The 15062-nt window shown below is 50.8% G+C and overlaps 1 pseudogene; it reads right to left on the bottom strand.

Annotated features, from left to right (window-relative positions):
* Positions 1–14796, bottom strand: part of LOC148592340 (coiled-coil domain-containing protein 81-like) — a 38167-nt pseudogene extending 23371 nt beyond the window's left edge.
* Positions 14797–15062: the final 266 nt, after the last annotated feature.

The following is a 15062-nucleotide window of genomic DNA, read 5'->3' as shown; positions in this document are numbered from 1 at the left end:
TTTATCATGGAACTATGTTAAATTAGTGTATCTTACCTCAGTAAAACATATTAGTGCTTCTCTCTTATGGGACAACTGCATCATTCCTCACCATCCTCAACACTCTGCCCAGGAGAAGCTCCTCAGCAAAGAGTAACAGGGTTCCAGGCACTGCCTGCTCTTGCTGCCATAAGGTGAGAGAAGGCAGAGTGACGTGAAAGGCAGTCTGGAGGACTCCTTTGGGGGAGAAATCTTCACAGCCTTTTGCATGGGAAATGTCTAGTTGTAGATGAATGCTACAGAGAACACTGGAGGAGTCTTCTAAGCTTCCATTCCATGACTGGAATGGAAGCTCCCTCCTCCCAACTTCTGCAGTAGGGAGGAGGAGGAGATGTTACCTTTTGGAATTCACTGCCACATGGTCAGAAGGAAAGGGTGTCCTGCTACCTTCTCCCTGGCACAGTGCAGGAGGTGGAATCTAGCGGATTCATACAGGTCTGTTTAAAGCTGTGATTCAGAACAGTTCTGAGTGCCCAGTGGATGGGATGTGGTCTGTGAGCACTGAGAAGGGAGAGATGTGGGAAGAGAGACACTGCTTCCTGCAAGGACACCTCCAGGCAACAGAGTCCAAGTGTGGGTAGAAACTACAAATTTCAGCACCTCTTCTCCTCTCTCAACCTAAGTTGAGTCTAAGTCATGAGCTATATCTTTGGTGGTCTCATATCCAGAGGAGGAGAAACACAAGAGTGCCTTCATGTCTCTCTGTGTCCCTGCCTCCCTTGGCAGTAATATCATGCCATTGCTCCATGTCTCCCCACCTGTCTGTGCTGCTCTTGTCCTTTCCCTTGGACTCCTTGGTGAGGAGGATTCAGATGCAGTTCAGACAAGGCACTTGTGACACCTGCCATGCAGACCTGCCTTGACAATGAGGTGCCCAAGTCCCCCTCTCACCTGTGGGGTTCTAGGCAGTGAACTGTGGGGTGAGAGGAACTGCCTGGGAATGAGCCACCTGTCTCTTCAGGACCCCCCATCTGCAGGAGAATTGACCATTTGACTCTGAAGGGTCTTTGACATTTGACACTGCACAGAAAGCAAAGATGGGGAGGGGTAATATCTGCATTTGTGAGGAGGGCAGAGGTGTAAGAATTGGAAAGCCCTGCTCAGAGAAGTCTGTCCTAACTTGTCAATGTCTTTCTCTCCTTGGACAGTCCCCATGCCCAAAGGGAGCAAATGTCCAACAGAAGTTCCTTCAATGAGTTCCTCCTGCTGGCATTCTCAGAAACGCGGGAGCTGCAGCTCTTGCACTTCTCGCTGTTCCTAGCCATCTACGTTGCTGCCCTCCTAGGGAATGGCCTCATCATCACAGCAATAGCCTGTGACCGCCACCTCCACACCCCCATGTACTTCTTCCTTCTCAACCTCTCCCTCCTTGATCTTGGCACTATCTCCACCTCCATCCCCAAATCCATGTCCAATTCCCTGTGGGACACCAGGGCCATTTCCTACTCAGGATGTACTGCTCAAGTCTTTCTGCTTGTCTTTTTAATTTTGGCTGAGTACTTTATTCTCACTGTCATGGCCTATGACCGCTTTGTTGCCATCTGCAGACCCCTGCACTATGGCACCCTCCTGGACAGAAGAGCTTGTATGAAAATGGCAGCAGCTGCCTGGGGCAGTGGTTTTCTCTGTGCTGTCCTGCACACTGCTAATACATTTTCAATACCACTCTGTCAAAGCAAATCTCTGCACCAGTTCTTTTGTCAAATTCCCCAGATCCTTAAGCTCTCCTGCACAGTCTCCTACCTCAGGAAATCTGGAGCTATTGTGGTTAGTGCCTGCTTAGCCTTTGGGTGCTTCATTTTCATTGTGGTGTCCTATGTGCAGATCTTCAGAGCTGTGCTGAAGATCCCCTCTGAGCAGGGACGACACAAAACCTTTTCCACATGCCTTCCTCACCTGGCTGTGGTCACCCTGTTTGTCAGCACGCTTGTGTTTGCCCAGCTGAAGCCCCTCTCCATTTCCCAACCAAATCTGGATCTGGTGCTGGCTGTTTTGTACTCAGTGGTGCCTCCAACAATGAACCCCCTCATCTATGGCTTGAGGAACAAGGAGCTCAAAGATGCCAGAAGGAGACTGACCCAATGCATAATTTGTCAGCACCAATAACTATGCCATTTCCTTCTACTTCCCATTTCCAAGGTATTTGATACCTAATCTACGTGTTGTTCAGTTCATTCTTAAGTTACTTTGATGCATTCTTGTGAAAAGGAAAGATTTTGGTTCTTGTCGCTTTCTGACCGACCAATAAAACCCTACCATGTAAGAAGATGCAGAGGAGATGGGCAAAGGGTGAGGTGCCCAGGAAGCTCAGGAATCATGTAGTATATAACTCACTAATCAGAGCTGTTGTATGGAGAACTGACTTCGTCCCAACACACAGGGCACCAGAGCATGACCTTCATGTTAGAGAAGCAGCTGTAACTCTTGAGTGGATTAACTGGTGTAAACGTTTCTTCCTGAGCTGATAAAATGAATGTGAATATCTCCCTGAGATTAACCAGAACAGCATGAGGGAAATGTATTTGTGGCTCAGCTCAACATACAGAATAAAACCTGAACAACTAATGAAGGAATCTTGAACAGAGCAATGAGCGTGTGCTGACTTCATCCTGTGTATTCCTTTCTGGCCACTAGGGATGCCCAGCATTCTGCACGTGAACATACTGTAGATATTGATAACAGCGATCACATTGGTATTGTGACTGAACTGGGTAAGTGCATTTGTGATTTCTGTATATCATAGAATCACGCTGCTAAATCAAACTCCCTTGTAACATCAACTAGGTTCAAATTAAACTTGTTCTATTAAACCTTGCACACTCTGTATGTATGGAATATAGGGAAGAATCTGTTCAAAGACTCTCACAGGCAATTGCCCAGCAACCACTCCAAAAGGGCATGATTCTCCTGTGGGTTCCCAGCTCTATCTGCTAAAGACATGCTGGAATGCCAAGCATGTGACATGATGATGCTGGGCTATTTTTCTGTCACTGAATCGAGTGTCTGCACAGAATTGTATTAGCTGGTTTAATTCAGAGATCTACATGATTATTTTAGTCTGCTCAGTGAGCATCATCTGGGAGGACAGAGTACAAAGGAGAAATCAAGTCATCCGTTGAGCTGGGCCACTGTTCCCAGGTGGGACAAGGCTTTTGGGATAGGCTGAGCTCATGGCAAACTGGCATTAAAACCAAGAAACAGCGCTGTCCAGGAGCAGCTCCTCTGTGAAGAGCAGCAGAGCTCCAGGCACTGCCTGCTCTTGGTGACATGAGATGAGAAGACATAAGGGGAGAGAGAAATAAGAGGGTGGATTGGGAGGACAGAGGAGGGCTCATTGTTGGAGATATCTGCATGGCTCTTGATACAGCAAGTCTCTGACAGCAGAGCAGTGCTATTGGGCTGCCTGGAGGAGTCTTCTCATATCTTCTCAGGGTTGTAATTCAGAGCAGTGTCCTGTGCACAAGCAGGGCAGAGACTCTGCCACTTGCAAGGGTCAGTGCTCAGCCAGCCTGGGCATGTTCTCATGGAAAGGCAGGGAGAAGCTCTGCGTGAGAGGATAAGGTTTTCTCTGAACTGCTCCTCAGGACCTGCATGCACAGAAATGTCCCTGCCCAGTGCCCAGAGCCAGGGGATTTCAGGAGAGTGCAACTGAGCACACGGAAGATGGAAGGAGATCATAACATCAAAGCATCTCTGTGAGTGTGAATGAGGGAAAAGATGTTGGGACAGAGGAACAGTTCCTGGCAGGGACAGCTCCAGGGAAAACAGAAGGACAGAGAATGAGAGGAACTAAGAGAATTGTCAGGGCAGGATGGATTTGGGTAAGTCATGGCCAGTCCTGCTCATGCAGACACCTTCCTCTGATCAAGTCCCCCATGTCTCCTCTCCCATCCAGCAGAACCCTTGTCCTGAAGCCATGGAGTCGAGGGCATGAATGGCCTTCTCTGCACTCACAGCCCTGCACAAGAGAGGCATGTGTCTCCTGCCACGGGCCCATTTCATAATGCCCAATAAAGAGGCTGAGAGCGAATGCCTTGCCGTGTTGCTGTGTGCAAGGCAGCATGCCTAGCTGGGGAAGACGAAGGATTTCCTGAGGACCTGTCTGCCTCTAGTGCTCCTTGTTCTCCCTCTTCTCCAAGCTGATCCTGCTCTGTGCTTGAGTTCTTTGGCATTGGAGGCTTTCAGCTGCAGTTCAGAGAGCTGCCCTGTGAGCTAGGCCACAGAGGGGTCTGTGTGGGAGTGAGCTTGCCCAAATCCGTTCTACCCTATGGGGCTCCATGACTCATGGAGTAGGAATTGATATGGCTCTCCCTTAATGAGACACCATCTTGAGGACTTTTCATAGAATCATAGAATCGTAGAATGCTTGAGGTTGGAAGGGACCTCTAGAGGTCATCTAGTCCAACCCCACTGCACATGCTGCACATGCAGGGTCACCTAGAGCACATGGCACAGGACTGCATCCAAGTGGGTTTTGAAGATCTCCAGAGAAGGAGACTCCACAACCTCTCTGGGAAGCCTGTTCCTGCGCGCTGTCAGCCTCACTGTTAAAAAATTTTTCCTTAAGTTCATATGGAACTTTTGGTGCTTCAGTTTGTGGTCATTACCTCTAGTTCTGTTGGTGGCCACCACTGAAAAGAGACCAGCACCATCCTCTTCACTCTCTCCCTTGAGGTACTTATAGACACTGATCAGGTCTCCTCTCAGCCTTCTCTTCTCCGGGCTGAACAGGCCCAGCTCCCTCAGCCTCTCCTCATAGGGCAGATGTTCCAGGCCCCTCATCATCCTTGTGACCCTGTGCTGGACTCTCTCCAGCAGCTCCACATCCCTCTTGTACTGTGGAGCCCAGAACTGGACACAATACTCCAGATGTGGCCACACCAGGGCTGAGTAGAGGGGCACGATCACCTCCCTCGACCTGCTGGAGACGCTCTTCTTAATGCACCCAAGGATCCCATTGGCCTTCTTGGCCACAAGAGCACACTGCTGCCTCATGGTCAACTTGTCGTCCACCATGACACCCAGGTCGTTCTCTGCAGAGGTGCTCTCCAGAAGGTCAGTCCCCAGCCTTTACTGGTGTCTGGGGTTATTCCTCCCCAGATGGAGGACCTTGCACTTGGCCTTGTTGAATTGCATGAGGTTTTTCAGCGCCCAGTTGTCCAGTCCTTCCAGGTCCCTGTGGATGGCAGCGCAGCCCTCTGGGGTATCAGCTACTCCTCCCAGTTTGGTATCATCAGCAAACTTAACGAGGGAGCACTCTGTGCATTCATCCAGGTCATTGATGAATAAATTGAACAGGACTGGACCAAGGACTGACCCCTGGGGGACCCCGCTAGCTACAGGCCTCCAACTAGACTCGGCACCGCTGATCACCACCCTCTGAGCTCTGCCATCCAGCCAGTTCCTAATCCACCTCACTGTGCACTCATCTATCCCACACTTCTGGAGCTTGCCCAGGAGGATGTTGTGAGGGATGGTGTCAAAAGCCTTGGTGAAGTCAAGATAGACAACATCCACCACTCTCCCCTCATCTATCCAGCCGGTCATTCCATCATAGAAGGCTATCAGATTAGTCAAGCATGATTTCCCCTTGGTGAATCCATGCTGACTACTCTTGAGCACCTTCTTTTCCTCCATGTGCCCGGAGACAACAGCCAGTATGAGCCGTTCCATCACTTTTCCGGGGATGGAGGTGAGGCTGACTGGCCTGTAGTTGCCTGGGTCCTCCTTCTTGCCTTTTTTGAAGACTGGCGTGACATTGGCCTTCCAGTCTTCCGGCACCTCCCCCGTTCTCCAGGATCTTTCAAAGATGATGGAGAGCGGCTTAGCTATGACCTCTGCCAGCTCACGCAGCACTCTGAGGTGCATCCCATCAGGGCCCATGGACTTGTGGGTATGGAGTTTCCTTAGGTGCTCTCTGATCCAATCCTCCTATTCCCAGGGCAAGTCTTCCTCTCCCCCAGCTTCTTCTCTTGTCCCTAGGGCCTGCGGCTCTAAAGGGCCTGTGACTGTGAGGCAATATCCAGCTGACTATAAAGGCCTCATCAACCTCCTCGTCTTGGTCAGGTGGCCTGTAGCAGACACCCACCACAGTGTCTCCCACATTGGCCTGCCCTCTAATCCTTACCCACAAGCTCTCAACTCGCTCATCCTCCACTCCCAGGTTGAGCTCCATGCATTCCAGTTGCTCTCTCACATAAAGAGCAACTCCACCACCTCGCCTTCCCAGCCTGTCCTTCCTAAAGAGCACATAGGCTTCCATGGCAGCGCTCCAGTCGTGCGAGCTATCCCTCCACGTCTCTGTGATTCCAATGAGATGATGTCGCTGGGACCACACACAAATTTCCAGTTCGTCCTGCTTATGACCCATGCTTCGTGCGTTGGTGTACAGGCATTTCAGGGAAGTAACCAAGCCCGTAGCTTTCCCAGGAGGGGTGAAAGAGGACCCTCCGTGATCATTTCATAACCACACTTCCCCACTACCATACTCCTGCTGGACGTCATCTGACCTAGGCTGCGCGGTACTGTTCGCCGTGTCTGTGTGACACTCGCCTTCCCCCTTCTTGTCTAGTTTAAAGCCCTCCTAACCCGGTTGGCCAGCCTTTTGGCAAAGAGACGTGTGCCCCTCTTGCTGAGATGGATACCATCATTTCCCACTAGCTGGTGGTCATAAAACAGAGTCTCATGGTCATAGAAGCCAAAACCCTGTTGCCAAGGCCAGCGGCACAGCCAGTTGTTAATCTGCCATATCCGCCTTCTCCTCCTTGAATCCATTCCCCTCGTTGACAGGATAGAGGAGCACACTACCTGGGCTCCATACCTTTGATGGCCATCCCTAGGGCTCTGAAGTCTTGCTTGATATCCCTCATTTTCCCCATGGCATCATTAGTGCCCACATGAAACAGTACCAGAGGGTAATAGTCAGACTCCTGAACAAGCCTTGGGAGCCTTTCTGTGACATCCTTTATTTGGGCCCCTGGCAAGCAGCAGACCTCTCTGGATGAGGGGCCCGGTCTACACATCGGCGCCTCTGTGCCCTGCAGCAGGGAGTCACCCACGACGATTATCCGCTGCTTCTTCCGGGTGCTCCTTTTCTCTCTTAGGGGGAGCAGCCTTGCAGCATGGACTAGACTGCCTCTCTGTAGACAGCCCCCTAGATGGGCCTTGGTTCAAGGCCTCCTCTATCTGATCCCCAAGTTCCAGGGCCTCGTACCTGTTGGATGTGGTCCCAGGTGTAGGTGAGGTGGGCTATGGAAGGGATCTTCTGCCACCTCGAGTGGGAACCTGTTTCCATTATTGATCATCCCTCGATACTGTTAATTCTGCCCCCTCTGCCCTATGAGGTATCGAGGGGTTCTCTGAGTGGCTTTCCTGGGAAGACTGCAGAACGCAGCTCCACCAGTCTATTTCTTTTTCATATTCCCTGATGGCCCTCAGCCGTTCTACCTCCTCCTTTAGCTCCGCCACCAGGCTGAGCAGGTCGTCCACCTGATCACACCTAAGGCAGGCTGTGTTTTCGCCAATCCCCTGGACCGCTGCATGTTTCCGTGGCGGTTCAGTCTGTGTCGCCACAGTCTTCCTAGTGGAAGCTCTCCGCCAAGTGGAGACCATGGCTTTACCTAATCTCCCGCCGCTGGAAGAGTCTGGGGAGAGGATTCTTTTCCACACCTGGGAGGAGACTCCCTGACCCCTGCCTGCACCAACTGCCGCACCACGCCCTGCCTGATGCCTGCGCTCCTGGTCGCTTGCGCTCCCTGGGGGCAGCTTTTGAAAACCCTGTCTGCCCTGTTGGCCCCGCCCCCGCTGAGTCAGAGCCGCCTCTGGCCGGGAGCTCAGCACTGCCCACACGGGGGTCAGCGCTGGGGCTGCGTCTCACTCTGTTGTTCGCCTCTAGACAAGGAGCTCCAGCACGAGAGTCTGCTCCAGAGCCCTTCCCTTCGAGATCACATCCGGGCAGGTTCTGAGTATCTCCAAAGAAGGAGACTCCACAGTCTCTCTGGGCAGTCTGTCCTGGGGCTCTGTCACCCTCACAGGAAAGAAGTTCTTCTTCACCTGGACATGAGACTTCCTATGTTTCAATGTGTTCCTCTAACCCCTTGTTCTGTCACCAGCCACCAACAAGAAGAGTTTAGCCCCATCCCCTTTACACTCTCCCCTCAGGTATTTGGACATATGGATAAGGTCCCCTCTCAGTCTTCTCTTCTCCAGGCTAAAGAGGCCCAGGTCGCTTAATTTTTCCTCATACGATAGATGCCAAAGTCCCTTAATCATGTTCACTGCTCTACGCTGGACCCCTCTAGAAGCTCCACATTCCTTTTGTACTAGGCTGTCCAGAACTGTACACAGTACTGCAAGTGTGGCCACACCAGAGCTGAGAAGAGGGGCAGGATGAGCTCCCTCAACCTGCTGGCAACACTCGTGAATGCAGGCCAGGATCCCATTGGCCTTCTTGGCTAAGAGGGCACATCATTGCTGCCTCACGCTTACCTTGTTACCCACCAGGACTCCCAAATCCCTCTCCACAAAACGGTTTTTTAGCAGCTCAACCACTAAGGGATATTTCTGGAAAATATGTCTCAGGAAACAGTGGCGTTTATTCCAAGGAGTTTCCCAAAAGCATGCTTCTCTCTCATTTATGTCAGTTTCCTTCCTTGTCTCTTCAGCAAAAGGCAAAGGAAAGGGAAATCGTCCCAGGGCTTCAGATCGGAGGAAAGCCGTGAGTCCCTTTCCCTCTTACTCTGAAGTGATATTGCCAGGCCTGTGGGGACACAGAAGAGAAATAAGAAAGATTAGGACTGGCCTGTGTTCTTTTTCAGTGCATGAAGATCACTTCTCACCCCCTCTTCTGTCCCTTCACTTGAGCCTTCCTCACAGCCCTCTAATGCCCCTAAGGTAATCCTAGCAGGTCAGCACAGGTATGCATTGTCTTATGGACATGACTGATGAGCTGAGCTAAACCAAAACTGTGCATGCCCTAACTCTGAAAGACCTAGCAGGTACCTTCCCACGAGAACCAAAGAGGGCCTTCTCATGTCTTTCTGGGAACGCAGTAGTAACATATGTATTGCAATTTGTATAACATATGTATTGCATATAGTATGACCTTCACCCTTTATAGCAAAGCCAGGACAATGTCAGCCAATGGGGCCAAATGAAGCCTCAGGAAGGCATCTTTCACACTCACTGCCCAGAGAAGTGAGTTTGCTTTCCCACAAATCCACAGGGCATATGGATTTTCTCAGTCAGTAGCACATACCTCTTCCACCCACTTCCCCACTCGATTGTTAACTTTCTGAACTGGGGGCATGGCTGCAGGACGGCCCTTCCTCCTGCCCTTCCTTGGCTTCTGGGAGGATGTCCCGGGGATGGCTGGAAATACGCTGAAAAGAGACAATATAGAGAGGTGCTGTGAGCACAGAGGGTCTTGGCTCTCCGTCCTGTCCTCACAGGAATCTGCAGCTGAAGGCAGTTCTGTTGGCTGTTGCCATGAATGATATGGGCTCAACTGACTGTGTTCACATGAACAGAGACAGAGATCACCCCCCGCTGAAATGCCCAGAGCTGCAAGATGTGACCACAGGAATGCTCCGTATGCCCAGATACAGGCTCTCTCTTGATGCAGCAAGGAGAAGAGCAGGTTTCATTACAGATGGAGCCTCTAAGGGACACAGATCCCCCATCCTGGCAAACATATTGAACGCTGTCTAAAAGTCCCAGCTCCTTCATGGGATCCAAAACTCTTAGAGCTGCCTGGAACCTGTTGCACCTAGGAAGCATCTCACCCACACAAGCACACAGCTACAGGGTCACCCTCATCCGTTCCTCCAAGTGTCTCACCTTCCAGAAGTTCCTTTTCTCTCAGGTTTCGTCCCCTGTTCTCCTGGCATATTTCTGTTTGCAAGTGTCGGTGGCGCGCCACTTTTTCTGGAGAGGAGACGATTGGCAGGAACATTTCCTGTAGGCAGAAGACGAGAAAACCCTTCAGGACAGCATTGCAGAGGGCTCTTGAAAAGGAAGGCTATGCAGTTCTTCTCAGCCTGAGGTCAAATTGTGAGGTGTCAGGCTGATTCCTCTGAAGCCTTTATTCCTGGCTGGACTTTGGCCATTCTGGACACTGCCTTCTCTCTGTCTTTTCATTTGTACTTTACAACATCATTTCTTGGACTAGCGCTTTTCTCACTCTCTGTCCCGTTGTGAAAAAGGAGACTTGCTGGGATGTATGGGTGGCCTAACAGAGTGTCTCTGAGGGCGGTAATTTAAGGCAAGGGAGCAGATCCTTGGATGTGCGTACTGATCTCACATGCCTAGAGTTCCTCTGTTGACACAATCAAAACCAATGAGTTGCTTTGGGGGTGTTTATGAGGCATGTTTAGGAGAGCAGGACATGGAAATGGAGGAAAGTTGAACTTGGAGATATTAGTACAGTTGGGAGCGTTGTGCTGCACTGAGGTCTTGTTCCCTCAGGACTCACTTGAGATTTGCCCTATTGGGGGAGCAGCGTCACATCTAGCGCCTCATGCTACCTGAGGCATCACACTGTCACTTGGGTTCCGATGGCCTACCCAGGAGCACAGAAGGAGAAGGCAAAAGCCTCCACCAAGAAGCAGCAGCTCCATTACCTTCCTGGACAGTGCTGGCCTCTCCTCTCCTCTCCTCCTCCTGCCTGGCCTTTACAGGTGCGCCAGGTGGATTTCGATCTCTACTCTCCACCTTGTACCTGGAAAGCAGAAAAGGCATCACGCTAAACGCGAGGGGGCACTGCACTTCCTTTGCACCTGGTGTGAATAGTGGGGACACAGGAGCATTTGGGAGGTGCTGGGAAGTCCCTCTTTTCTCAAAGCGCAATAGGCAGAAGAGGCCAGATGCTGGAGGAGTCTCTCAGCAAGGTGAGAGGCGTCATGAAGACCTCCAACGCCTGGAGGGGATGACCTTTCTTCTCTGACTCTTCCCTGTGCTTCCTGTGAAACTGCCAAAGCAATTTCAACCCAAATCCCTTGTGTGCTTTTGGGATCATCACCCATCTCCTGTTCCTGCTCCTGTTCAGGCAGAACACTTTAGTCCTCTTTCCTACTCCTTTCCAACATCCTTTCTAATTCCTGTCTCACCCTCCAGATCACTTGCAAGCCTTCCCAAGAACATCTCCATGCATGTGTAAAAAAGAACCTGTATCTCCCAGACACGTAATGGAACAAAACACTTAGCACCATGTGAGCCAGGAGAAAGCTTTTTACTTGACTAGTACAGGCTTTACTTTGGCCTACATAGGTCTCTGCCCCTCCGCCAAAAAAAAAAAAAAAAGAAAAAGAAAGAGATGACTCAAGTGAATATTTGAAAACACCATTGTGAAGCATTTCATTCATGCAGATGTCAAGAAGAACAGAAGACTTGAAAATGTCCCAAGGTAGCAACTGCCAGGAACCTTTACTTTGATGCACATTTGAAAGGGTTCATGCTCATGAATGGCTTTCCGAGTAGCCTTCACAAGGCTTGGAAACACAAGGTTACAAAACATGCCATGAGCAGCTGCTTGCTTGGCCAGCCAAGGGCTAAGAAGGAAACATACTCACTCGGGAAAGACAATGACATGACCAGAGCGGGTCTGCGAAAGAGCAGTTTCAGAGCCCGACAGCACCGAATTCCTCATCTGCGGCATCTGCAAACGAGACAGACATCTGGGACATGGTACCAAGAATATTATCCAAGTGCTCACAGGGGAAACAAACTCTTCTACTGCTTAGAGAAGAAGCTGGTTTTGAAACTTTCGATTGTTCTATTCCCATCAGCAGCCCCTCAGTTTTGCACCATAACAAGTGGAGAGAAAAAAAGGAGAAGGGGGAGGAACATACTCAGGCCTTTGGCAAGGGTCAGCATTCAGAGAGTCAGTTAGCTTAAGTCTTTCCAAATGCAGAAATCAAAGGAGGCAAGCACATGAGAAGGCATTTCACTAAGTGGGCCACTGTGTTTTTCCTGCTGTCTAGACCTGATGCCTCCTCAGCTGATGAAGAAGCGGTCAGATGTGGGGTTAACCCCACAGTCTCTCCCAACATTCTCTCCCTCTGGGCCTTGCTCGTTCTGTGCCTCTGCTTCCTGCCCAGAGAGTGGGGTAAGCACTCATCACTGATTTACATGCTGAACTAGGAATGCTACAGAGCAAGAGGACCATGAGGATCCAATATTGTGAGCAGTTTATCCCAGTCACACTCAGGCCCTGCAACGTAAAAGGGAGGGGAATGAGGTCAACACAAAGTTGACAGAGAGGTCTGACATCTCCATTTGCCCTGGCAACTTTATCCCATGAGGAGATCAGGCCGAGCTTCCGGGGGGGGCCCAGAGCAATAGTTTTCAACAGCTTAAGGGGAATCAGCTGAGCTTGCTGCCTTACCATACCAGACATGTTCTAGAGAAAAATAGTTTCCGAGGACATCCTCACAAAAAGGGGCATGAAAGCAAGGCTTTTTGCAAGGAGCAAAGTCTGTGGGACAAAAAAACCCCACAAAGCCTCCTGTTGTCTTGGCCTTTTTTCCTGAGATTGTTGAAATTGGCTCCTGGGTTGTATGAATCTTGAGTGGACCCAGTACACTTCTGCACAGGTTCAACTTCATTGCCAAGTCCTCTGAATGCCCAAGACAAACTGTCCCGGTAGCTGGCATTCCTCTCAGCCAGGACTGTCCATGTCCTTCCACAGTTTATGGCAGGCTAATAGAATTGCATTGCCTTGGGAATTCAAAAAGGTAATGGGGAGCACTGGAGAACTGGAGAACTTACCGCAAGAAGAGCCGCTAGCATCTGGTCGGTCCCATTAAGTCTTTCCAGGAACTCTTTGTAAAATTGCATTTTCACATCTGCCCCTTCAATTATAAGCATGCCAATGTTCTTCAACACAAACACAACATTCTTCCCACTCTTGATGCAGCGGCGGAAGAGGCGCAGGGTCTCCTTTACGCCAGCCTCCACCGTTTCACGGGGAAGAAGGACGTATGCGGCTATGTGAGCAAATTTCAGGGGCTCACAAAGCTTATGGCCTAGGAAGCAGACCAAGAGGAACAAAGTTACTAGCAGAACACACTGAAACACAGCACCAACAGATTTGTGGTCTTCAAGCAAGCAGCTGCTCAAGAACTTCTTGCACTTTCTGGGAAAAATCATGCGGGAAGATGCTCAAAGCACTCTGCAAGCAGATGTGCCAAGCGGACAGCAATGCCTTCTCCCCTACTACAGAGTAGGAAAGAAATGGATACAATCATCTCCTACGAATGTGAGGCTCGATGGCAGGACAAGGAGAGGAGGAAGGGAGCAAGTTGCCTTAATGGGTGCCAGGTCACAGGACTTGGGCCAAGCTCAGTCCTTTCCACATTGAGAAAGATTTCACTGGCCCATGTCACATGGATGATAGAAAGAAGGAAAAAAAAAAACACTCACTGGTGTCCCCTTCTCTATTTGAGGGCTCTGTAAAGCTGACTTTGGCCTACTACAAGGTGCAAGGGGAAGGGAAAAAGCAGCATGAATGCTGCTATTTGCCTTTACAGAATGTCAGCTAAAATGAGGTCAGGGAGAGAGGGAGTATAATGGTAATCGCCATGCTGAGGTCCTGAGAGCTACAAATGGAAGCTGTTTGGAGAACGTGGTGATGGAAGTCTGGAGCTCTAACAGTCACTGCTGAATAGAATTTATGCCCTGCTCAAAGATGTCCCAAAAAAAGGGAAGCCCAAGTTTCAGCATGTCCTCTTACCAGGGGCATAGGACTTATCATAGGTGCGGCTGTGAACCTCCGCAATACTCTTTGAAAGATTGAACACGGGTCTGTGAACAGTCACAAGGCCGTATTTCCTAACAGCGACTTGCTCCGTCACCACACCAAAGGTGCCAAGCCGAATAACTCTGACTCCCTGCAAAGAAGAAGGAAGAAAAGCATTATTCGAGTGCTAGGTGAAGAGGCTTCTGACTGGTCAGCTGCATGAGGATGGAGCTTAGTGTCCTGCTCAATCCTGCTGTGCAAAGGGGATGAATGGAGGAGTGGGGAAAGCCTTGGAGAACCCTTGGAGAATGTCTTTAGAAGAGCACCTGAGGTGTTTTCATTCCCCTTCTTCTCCATGCTCTCAAAAAATGCTAGGAAACATAGAGAACTCATCCCTCAAATACCTCCAGTGCAGAAGAAGGGCTTCTGGGGAGATGCATAATGGCAGACCCACCTTGTTCAACATCAGCTGATCTCGAATGTACTCGGAGACTCCTTCCCAGATAGCAAGGGTCTCTGGAAAAGAAGTGGAAGACACATCAGGCTCTGTGTGGCCCCGCTCACAAAGGTGCAGCACATGGTTAACCAAGGAGGTGACACCTGCAGTCGTACTCAATGAGCAAACTGAGTCCAACCCTGAGAGGGTCTCAGCAGCTGAGATCAAGATGGCATTAGTGGGGAGGCCTGGCAGCTCAGGTAGGCCTTCCCCACTGGGAAGCACCTGTGGCAGGGACTTCTGAGTGGGGTGTCCCAGGACAGTGGGGATAGCATGAGGGTTGGGAGCCAGGAGTCCTGACAGCCACACTGCCAACTGAGGCAGAGGGGACCATGAGCCTGGGCTCTGGCAGCAGTTCCAGCCCCAGCCACGCTCCTCCAGCCCCAGGCTTTCCACAGCCATGTTCACAGTTCATGATCTCTGTGAGACTTCCTGAGATAGACCTCCCAGAGGCCTTACCCTGTGCTGGCAGCACTGGCAATCGCTGCCCATGAGACCTGCCAAGGCCAGAGTCCCAGAGCTCCATCCTAGTTTCTTTGCTCATTTGCTCTGGATGAAGAGCAAACAGGAGGTGATGAGGAAACAGCTCCTCTCCTGCTCCTCCTGTACACGTCACCTCAGCCCTGTGCTACTCTGGCCGCCCCTCGCTGGTTCCCGCTCAGGGTCGTGGGCTCCTCGCAACAGAGCAGAGCCGAGAGCAGTCCCAGCGCGTGGGCTCTCCCAGGCTCGTCGCGACGTGTGAGGAAAGGTCGCAGCGTGCGCTCTGACTGCTGTGCCTGTGACAGGGGATGT

Source organism: Tinamus guttatus, unplaced genomic scaffold (assembly GCF_059628265.1).
Source record: "Tinamus guttatus ecotype Peru unplaced genomic scaffold, ASM5962826v1 Tinamus_guttatus_pri_ptg000618c, whole genome shotgun sequence".
NCBI classification, from domain to species: domain Eukaryota; kingdom Metazoa; phylum Chordata; class Aves; order Tinamiformes; family Tinamidae; genus Tinamus; species Tinamus guttatus.
Note: the sequence above shows the minus strand (reverse complement) of the source record. Positions and strands in the feature narration are given on the sequence as shown.